Here is a 17,194-nt window from a genome sequence, read left to right as displayed (position 1 = left end):
GCTACCGCGAGACCACGAGGGGGGACTCTCATGGCATATATTCTTCAAATTCTAAAGTCAAATCTATTACAGAACATAATTATATAGTGTATCATAGATTTAAACTCAGTCAATAGATAAGACAGAACTTTAAAAATCACATCATCTTATGTACTAAATTCATGACAGTGGAAAAAGAACAACCAAACAAAACTTAAATACTCATGGATCATGTCTGTATGCTGCCAGTTCAGTGATATTGTGTAATCCAAACAACTTCTTAGATTTAGGATACACAAACCTGTATGCATTAGGATGTGGAGTTTCAAGAATTTCAAATAGTTTAACATAAATATAGAAAAATTTCTTCATCTCAGGGGTCAACACTTTACATTTTTCTTTGGCTTTCACCAGTATAAGATCTCCCACCTCAGACTTAGAAAATCTGCCTTTACCATCATGTCTCTGCTTTCTCCTACCCCCTGCTTTTCCATCTCCCTAACACACTCTTCCCTCCCTCGTGGTGACAGAATTGTACATGGTGGAAACTCAACATTTTCAGAAATAAGGTTAGCTGGTCTGTGATTAAACATGATTACGAATGGTGAAAAACCTGTTGAAGAATGTTGTAAGCTATTCATAATATCCTCAGAATCACTGACATAATCTATTCAACTGGTATGATTCTTACTACAATATGTTCTAAACAGTCTTCCAGTCTCTCTCATCTTACTGAAGGGTTATTCGAAAGGTGGTACACCGAAGTTAGAATATGCCTTATTTTTGTGTGATCAATAAAATCTTTCCAAGCTTGTGATGTAAATTGAGAACCATTATCAGATAAAATTGTTTTAGGAATACGCACCTGATGAAAATATGTGTTTTCAAACTTAGAGGTGGTTTGCTTACTGGTAGCTTTCTTAAGAGGAAACAGCTTTATGAACTTCAAAAATACATCAACCACCACAAAAACATAACAAAATCCATTCTTAGACTTAGGCAAAGGTCCATAAACATCCGCAGACAGGAGATCTAGGTTACTATTAGACAATGTTTTGCATTTGGCCTCTACTTGTTTGTTACATACCTTCACTCCTTGACATCTGTCTCAGCTGGCAATCTTCTTGTTGACTCTCCTTCCTATGTTATAAAAGTAGATGTTTTCTTTACTCCTTTCTCTGCATTTGGTTGATCCACAATGGCCAAAACTCTCATGTGTATAAGTAATTAAAGTATCAGTACAGTGTTCTGGCCAACATAGTTTCCAGCCCTCTGATTCAGTCTTATGTCTCCTGAATAAAATACCAAATGGTTCAAATGGCACTAAGCACTATAGGACTTAACATCTGAAGTCATCAAACCCCAAAACTTAGAACTACTTAAACCTATCTAACCTAAGGACATCACACACATCCACGCCTGAGGCAGGATTTGAACCTGCGACCGTAGCAGCAGCGCGATTCCAGACTTAGGCATCTAGAACCGCTAAGCCACAGCGGCTGACAATAAAATACCCTTGTGTATCTTATAATACTGTTCTGTCATTTCTCCTCCTTTCTTACCCAACATTCTCTTAACCAATTTCCAATTCTGATCATGGTTTTGATACCTTTGGATGTCTTTGCGCATTTTCAAAATCTCTTTTTCCTCTTTCACACCTCTCAAGTACATAATTTTAAACTCTCTCTCTCCTTCTCCAAAGCTGTTCGATGTTTCACTCCTTAAAGATAGGCTAGACAAAGCATCAGAAACTACATTGTCTGTGCCCTTAATGTATCTGAATCCATACATATACTTTCAGAAACGACTTCCTGACACTTAAATCTATACTCGATGTTAACAAATTTCTCTTCTTCAGAAACGCTTTCCTTGCCATTGCCAGTCTACATTTTATATCCTCTCTACTTCGACCATCATCAGTTATTTTGCTCCCCAAATAGCAAAACTCCTTTACTACTTTAAGTGTCTCATTTCCTAATCTAATTCCCTCAGCATCACCAGACTTAATTCGACTACATTCCATTATCCTCGTTTTGCTTTTATTGATGTTCATCTTATACCCTCCTTTCAAGACACTGTCCATTCCATTCAACTGCTCTTCCAAGTCCTTTGCTGTCTCTGAAAGAATTACAATGTCATCGGCAAACCTCAAAGTTTTTATTTCTTCTCCATGGATTTTAATACCTACTCCGAACTTTTCTTTTGTTTCCTTTACTGCTTCCTCAATATACAGATTGAATAGCATAGGGGAGAGGCTACAACCCTGTCTCACTCCCTTCCCAACCACTGCTTCCCTTTCATGTCCCCCGACTCTTATAACTGCCATATGGTTTCTGTACAAATTGTAAATAGCATTACGCTCCCTGTATTTTACCCCTGCCACCTTCAGAATTTGAAAGAGAGTATTTCAGTCAACATTGTCAAAAGGTTTCTCTAAGTCTACAAATGCTAGAAATGTAGGTTTGCCTTTCCTTAATCTGTCTTCTAAGACAAGTCATAGGGTCAGTATTGCCTCACGTATTCCAACATTTCTATGGAATCCAAACTGATCTTCCCTGAGGTCGGCTTCTACCAGTTTCACCATTCGTCTGTAAAGAATTCGCATTAGTATTTTGCAGCTGCGACTTAATAAACTGATAGTTTGGTAATTTTCACATCTGTCAACACCTGCTTTCTTTGGGATTGGAATTATTATATTATTTTTGAGTCTGAGGGTATTTCACCTGTATCATACATTTTGCTCACCAGATGGTAGAGTTTTGTCAGAACTGCCTCTCCCAAGGCAGTCAGTAGTTCTAATGGAATGTTATCTACTCCCGGGGCCTTGTTTCGACTCAGGTCTTTCAGTACTCTGTCAAACTCTTCACGCAGTATCATATCTCCCATTTCATCTTCATCAACATCCTCTTCCATTTTCATAATATTGTCCTTAAGTACATCGCCCTTGTATAGACCCTCTATATACTCCTTCCACCTTTCTGCTTTCCCTTCTTTGCTTAGAACTGGGTTTCCATCAAAGCTTGCTCAGAATTAAGGGAACAACAGGTTCATATGTCACAATCAAACGTTCTCTTTGTGACCATTCCACGCCGCTACGATTTGCCACATTGGTCTTGTGTAAAAGAGGAGGTCAGAGCAAGTGGTTCTCCTTTCTCCAAATGTCTCTTTAATTTTCCTGTAGGCAGTATCTATCTTACCCCTCGTGAGATAGGCCTCTACATCCTTACATTTGTCCTCTAGCCATCCCTGCTTAGCCATTTTGCACTTCCTGTCGATCTCATTTTTGAGATGTTTGTATTCCTTTTTGCCTGCTTCACTTACTGCATTTTTGTATTTTCTCCTTTCATCAATTAAATTCAGTATCTCTTCTGTTACCCAAGGATTTCCACTAGCCCTCATCTTTTTACCTACTTGATCCTTCGCTGCCTTCACTATTTCATTCCTCAATGCTACCCATCCTTCTTCTACTGTATTTCTTTCCCCCATTCCTGTCAATTGTTCCCTTATACTCTCCCTGAAACTCTGTACAACCTCTGGTTCTTTCAGTTTATCCAGGTCCCATCTCCTTAAATTCCCACCTTTTTGCAGTTTCTTTAATCTACAGTTCATAACCAATAGATTGTGGCCAGAGTCCACATCTGCCCCTGGAAATGTCTTACAATTTAAAACCTGGTTCCTAAATCTCTGTCTTACCATTATATAATCTATCTGAAACCTGTCAGTATCTCCAGGCTTCTTCCATGTATACAACCTTCTTTCATGATTCTTGAACCAAGTGTTAGCTATGGTTAAGTTGTGCTCTGTGCAAAATTCTACCAGGCGGCTTCCTCTGTCATTTCTTAGCCCCAATCCATATTCACCTACTATGTTTCCTTCTCTTCCTTTTTGCTACTGTCGAATTTCAGTCACCTATGACTATTAAATTTTCGCCTCCCTTCACTACCTGAATAATTTCTTTTATCTCATCATACATTTCTTCAATTTCTTCGTCATCTGCAGAGCTAGTTGGCATATAAACTTGTACTACTGTAGTAGGCATGGGCTTCGTGTCTATCTTGGCCACTATAATATGTTCACTACGCTGTTTGTAGTAGCTTACTCGCACTCCCATTTTTTTATTCATTATTAAACCTACTCCTGCATTACCCATGTTTGATTTTGTATTTATAACCCTGTAGTCACCTGACCAGAAGTCTTGTTCGTCCTGCCACCGAACTTCACTAATTCCCACTATATCTAACTTTAACCTATCCATTTCCATTTTTAAATTTTCTAACTTACCTGCCCGATTAAGGGATCTGATATTCCACGCTCCGACCCGTAGAACGCCAGTTTTCTTTCTCCTGATAACGACATCCTCTGGAGTAGTCCCCACCCGGAGATCCGAATGGGGGACTATTTTACCTCTGGAATATTTTACACAAGAGGACGCCACCATCATTTAATCATACAGTAACGCTGCATGCCCTCAGGAAAAATTATGGCTGTAGTTTCCCCTTGCTTTCAGCCGTTCACAGTACCACAACAGCAAGGTCATTTTGGTTAGTGTTACAGGGCCAGATTAGTCAATTATCCAGACTGTTGCCCCTGCAACTACTGAAAAGGCTGCTGCCCCTCTTCAGGAACCGCACGTTTGTCTGGCCTCTCAACAGATACCCCTTCGTTGTGGTTGCACCTACGGTAAGGCTATCTGTATCATTGAGGCATGCAAGCCTCCCCATCAATGGCAAGGTCCATGGTTCATGGGGGGAAGTTGTTTATGGTGACTTCTAATTCTAACACTTTATTCTTGAGTCATTGAAAGTTTTGACTCATTATCTTGAAAGTTTTGCAAGTATTTGTTATTTTGTCAATACCTGGTGAAATGCTGCTTTGTTGCTGATTTTTGACACTTATCTACAATTTTTCAGGCTGATTTGTCACAATGTCTTCCCTTTCCTCGTTTGGTGCCATAATAGATCATCACTAAGTGAAGCAGCTGTACCTAGCCTTTGGCTTCTCCTCAGGCAGTGTTGATCAGCTGCTACTGTTGTCAGAAGTTCAGTGGCTGCTGCTGCTGGTGCTGTCGGTGACATGCTTTCTCGTACTGTGACTGTGTTTGCTTTTTTACTGACACTCCTGATGGTTCTTCTGCTGTTGATGTAGGTTTAGTTGTTAACGCTGTTTTGTCTGTTGTCATTGTTGTTATTGTTTTTGTTTATGATGGTGTTGTTGGTGGTGGTGCGGGTGGTACTGCTGCTGCTGTCATTTGCGTTGTACATACTACAACTGACTTTGGTGATTTCACTGATACTGCTGTTTGTGTTGCAGATGTTTGCAGGTGCCTCTTGATTTTTTCCAGCACGGTAATTTATGGGTCACAATTTCCTTTCCGAGATTGTTCAACGGAAGGCCATGGGATGTGTGAAACCTACGCCCAATGTCACTAATATCAACAATATCAACGTTTTTGAATTGCTTGCATATATCAGAGAGAAGGTGTTTGGCAGCTCTGATCTCCTTTTTTACACAAGACCAATGTGGCAAATCGTAGCGGTGTGGAATGGTCACAAAGAGAACGTTTGATTGCGACATATGAACCTGTTGTTTCCTTAATTCTGAGCAAGCTGTGGATGTTTCGTTTCTGTATATATTGTTTGAGCTGCCAAACAGAGCTATAAAGTCACCTGAAGATAACTCCATAATTTGTTTATAAGGGATAGCATTCATTATTTCTGAGAGGGGCACTCCTGGCTTGACAAAGCGTGTGGCTTTCACAACCGCTGTCTCATTAACATGTGAGGCGATTACGTGTCCATAGCTATTGGCTAGAATATAAAGTTCCACCAAGCGATCACGGATTTTTGGCTGTGACATAGGTACATGTTGTCATAGTTTGCGAGTCTTCAGGGATGCAGAAACGGCTGGTTTAGGTATCTGAATGATTGTAGTAATATTTTCTGAAGCAGAGTCATCACTTACTGTACTTTGGACGTCATATCAATTTTTTAGAGGAATTGGTGAATTTGGTAACTCTGATATAGTACTTTTGGCTGTTTTTTTTTTTCGATGGACTGAGTTTTTTGTACCGTAGATTGAGCTCTCTTTTGCATACAATGCGTGTGATGCTATTTTTGCCACCTATTTTGCAGTTTTACACATGCTATAACTTGTTTTAGTTTTGATACAAGTTCTTTATTTATTTACTTATTTATTTATTTATTTGTCCATATAAATCTCTTTTTCAGTACATATATTGTACTCAGGATATTGGACAGAAAACCTTTTTAGCTATTGGTTTTTCAAATGTCAAGCATGCATTATTTAAATTTTTATAACAAATTGGATCCATACAGTTAATAATTACAAATCTTTTAAAATACTGTATAACTTATTTCTACAATTAACAATACCGTGCAGATTACATTTTTTCTTGCATAAGAATAGTAGCAGTTTTTTAGAAGGTTGGCTGTCACAGACTTTTTAAAGCTTTGTAGTTCAAAACGAGATTTTATATGTTTTGGTAATCTGTTGTTAAGTTTTGTTCCTGCATGATATACACCTTTTTGGCATAGTATGATGTTACAATGATTAACGTGTATGTCACTGTCTGACCTGGTACTGTAATCATGGACACTTTTGTTTTGAGGAAAAAGGTTTCCTTTTCTCAGGATGCCTTTTTTGACATGCACGACTACTTCCAGTAAGTTGATTCTTATAAAACTCTTGCCGAGTACCGTCCATATTCCTATAATCAGGACCATTCAGAAATTCACTTTTAATTCTTCTCTGTTGAACTAACGACCAAAATTTATGTAAAAAAGTTTTTTCGAAACTTTGGTATGTTTCCCGATGACCTAAATTTAGATTTACCCAAACAGAGCTTTACCTTCAAGACATATTTTAACACATTTAATTTCTTGATCGTCACTCTTGCCTGATGCAAAACTGTCTCTACAATGGTGCAGAAAATCCACTGGATGTAAATTCTCTGATGGAAAAATTTTAATAGGATTGTTGGACCACGCAATACCATTGTTTGAATACAGATTTTTGTGAATACAGTTTTCCTGAAATGCTGAATATTTTTTTTATCTAAAGCATTTACATTAGTTAGCATATTGTTTTCAACATTTAATTTTTTGATCTTAACTACTAATGTTCTGTTCCATTTTTTCCGCTATGGCTTTCTGTTGAACTCTGACGTCATTAACATTCTTCTTCTGATTTGCAGACGTGGCAGTCAACTAGTTTTCCAAACCAGTAATTTTACTTTCTAAGATATCATCTTTTTCATTCGCCCATTTTAATCCCTCTGACAAGAAGCTTTTTAGCTCTGAAACCTGAATACTAAGTTGGTCTATTTGGTATTGTATGCTGTCCATCCCCCCATGAACCATGGACCTTGCCGTTGGTGGGGAGGCTTGTGTGCCTCAGCAATACAGATAGCTGTACCGTAGGTAGAACCACAACGGAGGGGTATCTGTTGAGAGGCCAGACAAACGTGTGGTTCCTGAAGAGGGGCAGCAGCCTTTTCAGTAGTTGCAAGGGCAACAGTCTGGATGATTGACTGATCTGGCCTTGTAACAATAACCAAAACGCCCTTGCTGTGCTGGTACTGCAAACGGCTGAAAGCAAGGGGAAACTACGGCCGTAATTTTTCCCGAGGGCATGCAGCTTTACTGTATGATTAAATGATGATGGCGTCCTCTTGGGTAAAATATTCCGGAGGTAAAATAGTCCCCCATTCGGATCTCCGGGCGGGGACTTCTCAAGAGGATGTCATTATCAGGAGAAAGGAAACTGGCATTCTACGGATCGGAGCGTGGAATGTCAGATCCCTTAATCGGGCAGGTAGGTTAGAAAATTTAAAAAGGGAAATGGATAGGTTAAAGTTAGATATAGTGGGAATTAGTGAAGTTCGGTGGCAGGAGGAACAAGACTTCTGGTCAGGTGACTACAGGGTTATAAACACAAAGTCAAATAGGGGTAATGCAGGAGTAGGTTTAATAATGAATAGGAAAATAGGAATGCGGGTAAGCTACTACAAACAGCATAGTGAACGCATTATTGTGGCCAAGATAGATACGAAACCCACACCTACTACAGTAGTACAAGTTTATATGCCAACTAGCTCTGCAGATGACGAAGAAATTGAAGAAATGTATGATGAAATAAAAGATATTATTCAGATAGTGAAGGGAGACGAAAATTTAATAGTCATGGGTGACTGGAATTCGAGTGTAGGAAAAGGGAGAGAAGGAAACGTAGTAGGTGAATATGGATTGGGGCTAAGAAATGAAAGAGGAAGCCGCCTGGTAGAATTTTGCACAGAGCACAACTTAATCATAGCTAACACTTGGTTTAAGAATCATGATAGAAGGTTGTATACATGGAAGAACCCTGGAGATACTAAAAGGTATCAGATAGATTATATAATGGTAAGACAGAGATTTAGGAACCAGGTTTTAAATTGTAAGACATTTCCAGGGGCAGATGTGGGCTCTGACCACAATTTATTGGTTATGACCTGTAGATTAAAACTGAAGAAACTGCAAAAAGGTGGGAATTTAAGGAGATGGGACCTGGATAAACTGAAAGAACAAGAGATTGTAGAGAGTTTCAGGGAGAGCATAAGGGAACAATTGACAGGAATGGGGGAAAGAAATACAGTAGAAGAAGAATGGGTAGCTTTGAGGGATGAAGTAGTGAAGGCAGCAGAGGATCAAGTAGGTAAAAAGAAGAGGGCTAGTAGAAATCCTTGGGTAACAGAAGAAATATTGAATTTAATTGATGAAAGGAGAAAATATAAAAATGCAGTAAGTGAAGCAGGCAAAAAGGAATACAAACGTCTCAAAAATGAGATCGACAGGAAGTGCAAAATGGCTAAGCAGGCATGGCTAGAGGACAAATGTAAGGATGTGGAGGCTTATCTCACTAGGGGTAAGATAGATACTGCCTACAGGAAAATTAAAGAGACCTTTGGAGATAAGAGAACCACTTGTATGAACATTAAGAGCTCAGATGGGAGCCCAGTTCTAAGCAAAGAAGGGAAAGCAGAAAGGTGGAAGGAGTATATAGAGGGTCTATACAATGGCGATGTACTTGAGGACAATATTATGGAAATGGAAGAGGATGTAGATGAAGATGAAATGGGAGATACGATACTGCGTGAAGAGTTTGACAGAGCATTGAAAGACCTGAGTCGAAACAAGGCCTCCGAGGTAGACAACATTCCATTGGAACTACTGACGGCCGTGGGAGAGCCAGTCCTGACAAAACTCTACCATCTGGTGAGCAAGATGTACGAAACAGGCGAAATACCCTCAGACTTCAAGAAGAATATAATAATTCCAGTCCCAAAGAAAGCAGGTGTGGACAGATGTGAAAATTACCGAACAATCAGTTTAATAAACCACAGCTGCAAAATACTAACATGAATTCTTTACAGACGAATGGAAAAACTAGTAGAAGCCGACCTCGGGAAAGATCAGTTTGGATTCCATAGAAATACTGGAACACGTGAGGCAATACTGACCTTACGACTTATCTTAGAAGAAAATTAAGGAAAGGCAAATCTACGTTCCTAGCATTTGTAGACTTAGAGAAAGCTTTTGACAATGTTGACTGGAATACTCTCTTTCAAATTCTAAAGGTGGCAGGGGTAAAATACAGGGAGCGAAAAGCTATTTATAATTTGTATAGAAACCAGATGGCAGTTATAAGAGTCGAGGGGCATGAAAGAGAAGCAGTGGTTGGGAAGGGAGTAAGACAGGGTTGTAGCCTCTCCCCGATGCTATTCAATCTGTATATTGAGCAAGCAGTAAAGGAAACAAAAGAAAAATTCGGAGTAGGTATTAAAATCCATGGAGAAGAAATAAAAACGTTGAGGTTCGCCGATGACATTGTAATTCTGTCAGAGACAGCAAAGGACTTGGAAGAGCAGTTGAACGGAATGGATAGTGTCTTGAAGGGAGGATATAAGATGAACATCAACAAAAGCAAAACGAGGATAATGGAATGTAGTCGAATTAAGTCGGGTGATGTTGAGGGTATTGGATTAGGAAATAAGACACTTAAAGTAGTAAAGGAGTTTTGCTATTTGGGGAGCAAAATAACTGATGATGGTCAAAGTAGAGAGGATATAAAATGTAGACTGGCAATGGCAAGGAAAGAGATTTAAGTGTCAGGAAGTCATTTCTGAAAGTATTTGTATGGAGTGTAGCCATGTATGGAAGCGAAACATGGACGGTAAATAGTTTGGACAAGAAGAGAATAGAAGATTTCGAAATGTGGTGCTACAGAAGAATGCTGAAAATTAGATGGGTAGATCACATAACTAATGAGGATGTATTGAATAGGATTGGGGAGAAGAGAAGTTGGTGGCACAACTTGACCAGAAGAAGGGATCGGTTGGTAGGACATGTTCTGAGGCATCAAGGGATCACCAATTTAGTATTGGAGGGCAGCGTGGAGGGTAAAAATCGTAGGGGGAGACCAAGAGATGAATACACTAAGCAGATTCAGAAAGATGTAGGTTGCAGTAGGTACTGGGAGATGAAGAAGCTTGCACAGGATAGAGTAGCATGGAGAGCTGCATCAAACCAGTCTCAGGACTGAAGACCACAACAACAACAACATGCTATCCATTTTATTATAGTTTTCAGACCGTTCTGTTTTCATTTCCTATAATTTTCCCAAAATTAGTTTTAAGATATCAATTTTTACTGTTTCTTTGTTGACTATGCTTTCACTTGGTACAAACATATCCTGGCTGGGTCCTACAGCTTTGACTTCTACATCGCTACCACCCTCGTCTCTGTACTTATTTTTTCTTTTTGCTGTCCTTCTTCATAATGGTAAAGTTTTCAAACAGTTGATCCAGTCTGTCATTGTTGGTAGTGCCTTGTCATTGTTGATATGACATTGTTGGGCAGCTCTTGGTCTTCTTTATTCGAGTGATTAGAATTTTATACAAACTGCAATTGACACAAATGACTGTCCTTTCTTCTACTGCAACAGACAAAACTTCATTATCTGTCAACTGATCCTGGACAATGCCCAGAATTGTAATCCACCTTCCACACCCTTCCACACATCACCAGCAGATTTTTCTCTCTATTCATAAAAATTGATTAGTTTTCATAAGCTTCGAGAGGAGTAAGATGTACAAATAAGTTTTTTACTTATCTTCATTTTCTCATTGTTGGCTGCAGTTCATAGCATCTAGGGGTAGATTCTTAAGGCTGAAATTTTTGACTTTGTAGGTTCCAGATCACTTGATATCAGTTAAATAAGTCTACTGTGTGATTTCTGTTCGTATGACTTTTTTTATCCCATTCTTCTATGTCACACTGTCTTTACAATCTCAACTTTAAAACAGAAATTTACATCGTTATTGCCTAAATTAGAAACATGTCCAGTTTCATCAGAGGCATGCTCACTACTCCTCATTCTGTGGTACTAACAATATTCCAAGGAGTTTACAAAACAACCAATTTTACAAACTTTCTGGACAGAAGAATATTCACCAAGTTATATCATTATTTTATAAATTGGTCCAGAAATAAATTTAATAAATATTGTGAAATTGTGCAAATTCGTAATGGGAATTCAAAGATATGACTCTGCTTACCTGTATTTATCCTTGGTACTGCAATATTGTATCTCACTGGAACTTGAGTTGCGCTCAAACTCATGCTTAAATCTGTTTCGGGTACCCCTGGTCATTGCGACTGAGTGTGTTCTCAAGGAGAGTGTGCAACTATTGACTGAGGATAGATGCTTTCTATTATTACTCTTTACATAGGATTGAAATTATTTATATGATTGTGAACTTTATTTATTTTGTTGTGTAGAAACATTTTTTGCTGGTTTGTATGCAGTGTGGTTTGGATTCATGGGTCAGTCCCCACATCGTAAGCTTAGGCCCTAATACTTTTTCATTCTTTTGTCCGTTTATGAATCAACATATCCTTAAATACTCTGGTTTATGTGGCTGATTGATTGTCAGATCTGTGGAACATTCTACTTCAATTGTTGTTGTTGTTGTTGTTGTTGTGGTCTTTAGTCCTGAGACTGGTTTGATGCAGCTCTCCATTCTACTCTATCCTGTGCAAGCTTCTTCATCTGCCAGTACCTACTGCAACCTACATCCTTCTGAATCTGCTTAGTGTATTCATCTCTAGGTCTCCCTCTACGATTTTTACCCTCCACACTGCCCTCCAATACTAAATTGGTGATCCCTTGATGCCTCAGAACATGTCCTACCAACCAATCCCTTCTTCTAGTCAAGTTATGCCACAAACTTCTCTTCTCCCCAATCCTATTCAATACCTCCTCATTAGTTATATGATCTACCCATCTAATCTTCAGTATTCTTCTGTAGCACCACATTTCAAAATCTTCTATCCGCTTCTTGTCCAAACTAGTTTTCGTCCATGTTTCACTTCCATACATGGCTACGCTCCATACATATACTTTCAGAAACGACTTCCTGACACTTAAATCTATACTCGATGTTAACAAATTTCTCTTCATCAGAAACGCTTTCCTTGAAATTGCCAGTCTACATTTTATATCCTCTCTACTTCGACCATCATCAGTTATTTTGCTCCCCAAATAGCAAAATTCCTTTACTACTTTAAGTGTCTCATTTCCTAATCTAATTCCCTCAGCATCACCAGACTTAATTCGACTACATTCCATTATCCTCGTTTTGCTTTTATTGATGTTCATCTTATACCCTCCTTTCAAGACACTGTCCATTCCATTCAACTGCTCTTCCAAGTCCTTTGCTGTCTCTGACAGAATTACAATGTCATCGGCAAACCTCAAAGTTTTTATTTCTTCTCCATGGATTTTAATACCTACTCCGAACTTTTCTTTTGTTTCCTTCACTGCTTCCTCAATATACAGATTGAATAGCATAGGGGAGAGGCTACAACCCTGTCTCACTCCCTTCCCAACCACTGCTTCCCTTTCATGTCCCTCGACTCTTATAACTGCCATCTGGTTTCTGTACAAATTGTAAATAGCCTTTCGCGACCTGTATTTTACCCCTGCCACCTTCGAATTTGAAAGTCTACAAATGCTAGAAACGTAGGTTTGCCTTTGCTTAATCTAGCTTCTAAGATAAGTCGTAGGGTCAGTATTGCCTCACGTGTTCCAGCATTTCTATGGAATCCAAACTGATCTTCCCCGAGGCCAGCTTCTACCAGTTTTTCAATTCGTCTGTAAAGAATTCGTGTTAGTATTTTGCATCTGTGACTTATTAAACTGATGGTTTGGTAATTTTCACATCTGTCAGCACCTGTTTTCTTTGGGACTGGAATTATTACATTCTTCTTGACGTCTGAGGGTATTTCACCTGTCTCATACATCTTGCTCACCAGATGGTAGAGTTTTGTCAGGACTGGCTCTCCCAAGGCCGTCAGTAGTTCTAACGGAATGTTGTCTACTCCCAGGGCCTTGTTTCGACTCAGGGCTTTCAGTGCTCTGTCAAACTCTTCACGCAGTATCGTATCTCCCATTTCATCTTCATCTATATCCTCTTTCATTTCCATAATATTGTCCTGAAGTACATCGCCCTTGTATAGACCCTCAATATACTCCTTCCACCTTTCTGCTTTCCTTTCTTTGCTTAGAACTGGGATTCCATCTGAGCTCTTGGTATTCATACAAGTGGTTCTCTTTTCTCCAAAGGTCTCTTTAATTTTCCTGTAGGCAGTATCTATCTTACCCCTAGTGAGATAACCCTCTACATCCTTACATTTGTCCTCTAGCCATCCCTGCTAAGCCATTTTGCACTTCCTGTCGATCTCATTTTTGAGACGCCTGTATTCCTTTTCGCCTGCTTCATTTACAGAATTTTTAAATTTTCTCCTTTCGCCTATTAAATTCAATATTTCTAAAAACAAAGATGATGTAACTTACCAAACGAAAGCATTGGTACGTTGATAGACACGCTAACAAACACAAACACACACACAAAATTCATGCTTTCGCAACCAACGGTTGCTTCATCAGGAAAGAGGGTAGGAGAGGGATGACGAAAGGATGTGGGTTTTAAGGGAGAGGGTAAGGAGTCATTCCAATCCCGAGAGTGGAAAGACTTACCTTAGGGGGAAAAAAGGACAGGTATACATTTGCGCACACATATCCATCCGCACATATACAGACACCAATATTTCTTCTGTTACACAAGGATTTTTACTAGCCCTCTTCCTTTTACCTACTTCATCCTCTGCTGCCTTCATTACTTCATCCCTCAGAGCTACCCATTCGTCTTCTACTGTATTTCTTCCCCCCATTCCTGTCAATTGTTCCCTTATGCTCTCCCTGAAACTCTGTACAACCTCTGGTTCTTTCAGTTTATCTAGGTCCCATCTCCTTAAATTCCCACCTTTTTGCAGTTTCTTGAGTTTTAATCTACAGTTCATAACCAATAGATTGTGGTCAGAGGCCACATCTGCCCCTGGAAATGTCTTACAATTTAAAACCTGGTTCCTAAATCTCTGTCTTACCATTATATAATCTATCTGAAACCTGCCAGTATCTTCCATGTATACAACCTTCTTTTATGATTCTTGAACCAAGTGTTAGCTATGATTAAGTTATGCTCTGTGCAAAATTCTACCAGGCGGCCTCCTCTTTCATTTCTTAGCCCCAATCCATATTCACCTACTACGTTTCCTTCTCTCCCTTTTCCTACACTCGAATTTGTCACCCATGACTATTAAATTTTCATCTCCCTTCACTATCTGAATAATTTCTTTGATTTCATCATACATTTCTTCAATTTCTTCGTCATCTGCAGAGCTAGTTGGCATATAAACTTGTACTACTGTAGTAGGCGTGGGCTTCGTGTCTATCTTGGCTACAATAGTGTGTTCACTGTGCTGTTTGTAGTAGCTTACCCGCACTCCTATTTTTTTATTTATCATTAAACCGGCTCCTGCATTACTCCTATTTGATTTTGTATTTATAACCCTGTATTCACCTCACCAAAAGTACTGTTCCTCCTACCACCGAACTTCACTAATTCCTACTATATCTAACTTTAACCTATCCATTTCCCTTTTTAAATTTTCTAACCTACCTACTCGATTAAGGGATCTGACATTCCACGCTCCGATGTGTAGAACGCCAGTTTTCTTTCTGCTGATAATGACGTCCTCCTGAGTAGTCCCCACCCGGAGATCCGAATGGGGGACTATTTTACCTCTGGAATATTTCACCCAAGAGAACGCCATCATCATTTAACCATACAGTAAAGCTGCATGCCCTCGGGAAAAATTACGGCTGTAGTTTCCCCTTGCTCTCAGCCATTCGCAGTACCAGCACAGCAAGACCGTTTTGATTAATGTTACAAGGCCAGATCAGTCAATCATCCAGACTGTTGCCCCTGCAACTACTGAAAAGGCTGCTGCCCCTCTTCAGGAACCACATGTTTTTCTTGCCTCTCAACAGATACCCCTCCGTTGTGGTTGCACCTACGGTACGGCTATCTGTATTGCTGAGGCACGCAAGCCTCCCCACCAACAGCAAAGTCCATGGTTTTTGGGGAGGGGGGTTACAATTGTCATACACTCACTTAGGCTCTGAATTTTTTCTGTGCTCTTTTGAAGATTTTGAAGGTGTGACTTTATGGATGTAAACTTTCAATTTGGAGTTCTCGTAATGTACGTTGTCTCTGCATTTATTTCTATAGTTTAGTGTTGTAATTTTGTTGTTTTGGCTTTGTATCAATTGTGTTGTATCAGAATGTTCCACAGATCTGAAAATCTGAAGGGCATGTCCTGATGTACACTCCTGGAAATTGAAATAAGAACACCATGAATTCATTGTCCCAGGAAGGGGAAACTTTATTGACACATTCCTGGGGTCAGATACATCACATGATCGCACTGACAGAACCACAGGCACATAGACACAGGCAACAGAGCATGCACAATGTCGGCAGTAGTACAGTGTATATCCATCTTTCGCAGCAATGCAGGCTGCTATTCTCCCATGGAGACGATCGTAGAGATGCTGGATGTAGTCCTGTGGAACGGCTTGCCATGCCTTTTCCACCTGGCGCCTCAGTTGGACCAGCGTTCGTGCTGGACGTGCAGACCGCGTGAGACGACGCTTCATCCAGTCCCAAACATGCTCAATGGGGGACAGATCCGGAGATCTTGCTGGCCAGGGTAGTTGACTTACACCTTCTAGAGCACGTTGGGTGGCACGGGATACATGCGGACGTGCATTGTCCTGTTGGAACAGCAAGTTCCCTTGCCGGTCTAGGAATGGTAGAACGATGGGTTCGATGACGGTTTGGATGTACTGTGCACTATTCAGTGTCCCCTCGACGATCACCAGTGGTGTACGGCCAGTGTAGGAGATCGCTCCCCACACCATGATGCCGGGTGTTGGCCCTGTGTGCCTCGGTCGTATGCAGTCCTGATTGTGGCGCTCACCTGCACGGCGCCAAACACGCATACGACCATCATTGGCACCAAGGCAGAAGCGACTCTCATCGCTGAAGACGACACGTCTCCATTCGTCCCTCCATTCACGCCTGTCGCGACACCACTGGAGGCGGGCTGCACGATGTTGGGGCGTGAGCGGAAGACGGCCTAACGGTGTGCGGGACTGTAGCCCAGCTTCATGGAGACGGTTGCGAATGGTCCTCGCCGATACCCCAGGAGCAACAGTGTCCCTAATTTGCTGGGAAGTGGCGGTGCGGTCCCCTACGGCACTGCGTAGGATCCTACGGTCTTGGCGTGCATCTGTGCGTCGCTGCGGTCCGGTCCCAGGTCGACGGGCACGTGCACCTTCCGCCGACCACTGGCAACAACATCGATGTACTGTGGAGACCTCACGCCCCACGTGTCGAGCAATTCGGCGGTACGTCCACCCGGCCTCCCGCATGCCCACTATACGCCCTCGCTCAAAGTCCGTCAACTGCACATACGGTTCACGTCCACGCTGTCGCGGCATGCTACCAGTGTTAAAGACTGCGATGGAGCTCCGTATGCCACGGCAAACTGGCTGACACTGACGGCGGCGGTGCACAAATGCTGCGCAGCTAGCGCCATTCGACGGCCAACACCGCGGTTCCTGGTGTGTCCGCTGTGCCGTGCGTGTGATCATTGCTTGTACAGCCCTCTCGCAGTGTCCGGAGCAAGTATGGTGGGTCTGACACACCGGTGTCAATGTGTTCTTTTTTCCATTTCCAGGAGTGTATGTC

At 40.8% G+C, this 17,194-nt stretch overlaps 1 long non-coding RNA gene across 2 annotated transcripts in view; it reads right to left on the bottom strand.

The window, feature by feature from the left end:
• Nucleotides 1-17,194, bottom strand: part of LOC126176687 (uncharacterized) — a 53,521-nt gene that overhangs the window by 10,659 nt on the left and 25,668 nt on the right. For both annotated transcript variants that reach the window (XR_007535645.1, XR_007535644.1), the window contains exon 2: nucleotides 1,067-1,271. This is a non-coding gene — a long non-coding RNA (uncharacterized LOC126176687). The remainder of the gene's footprint in view (nucleotides 1-1,066; nucleotides 1,272-17,194) is intronic.

Source organism: Schistocerca cancellata, chromosome 3 (genome assembly GCF_023864275.1).
Source record: "Schistocerca cancellata isolate TAMUIC-IGC-003103 chromosome 3, iqSchCanc2.1, whole genome shotgun sequence".
Classification (NCBI taxonomy): domain Eukaryota; kingdom Metazoa; phylum Arthropoda; class Insecta; order Orthoptera; family Acrididae; genus Schistocerca; species Schistocerca cancellata.
The sequence above is the reverse complement of the archived record's forward strand: the minus strand, read 5'-3'. Positions and strand labels throughout refer to the sequence as shown.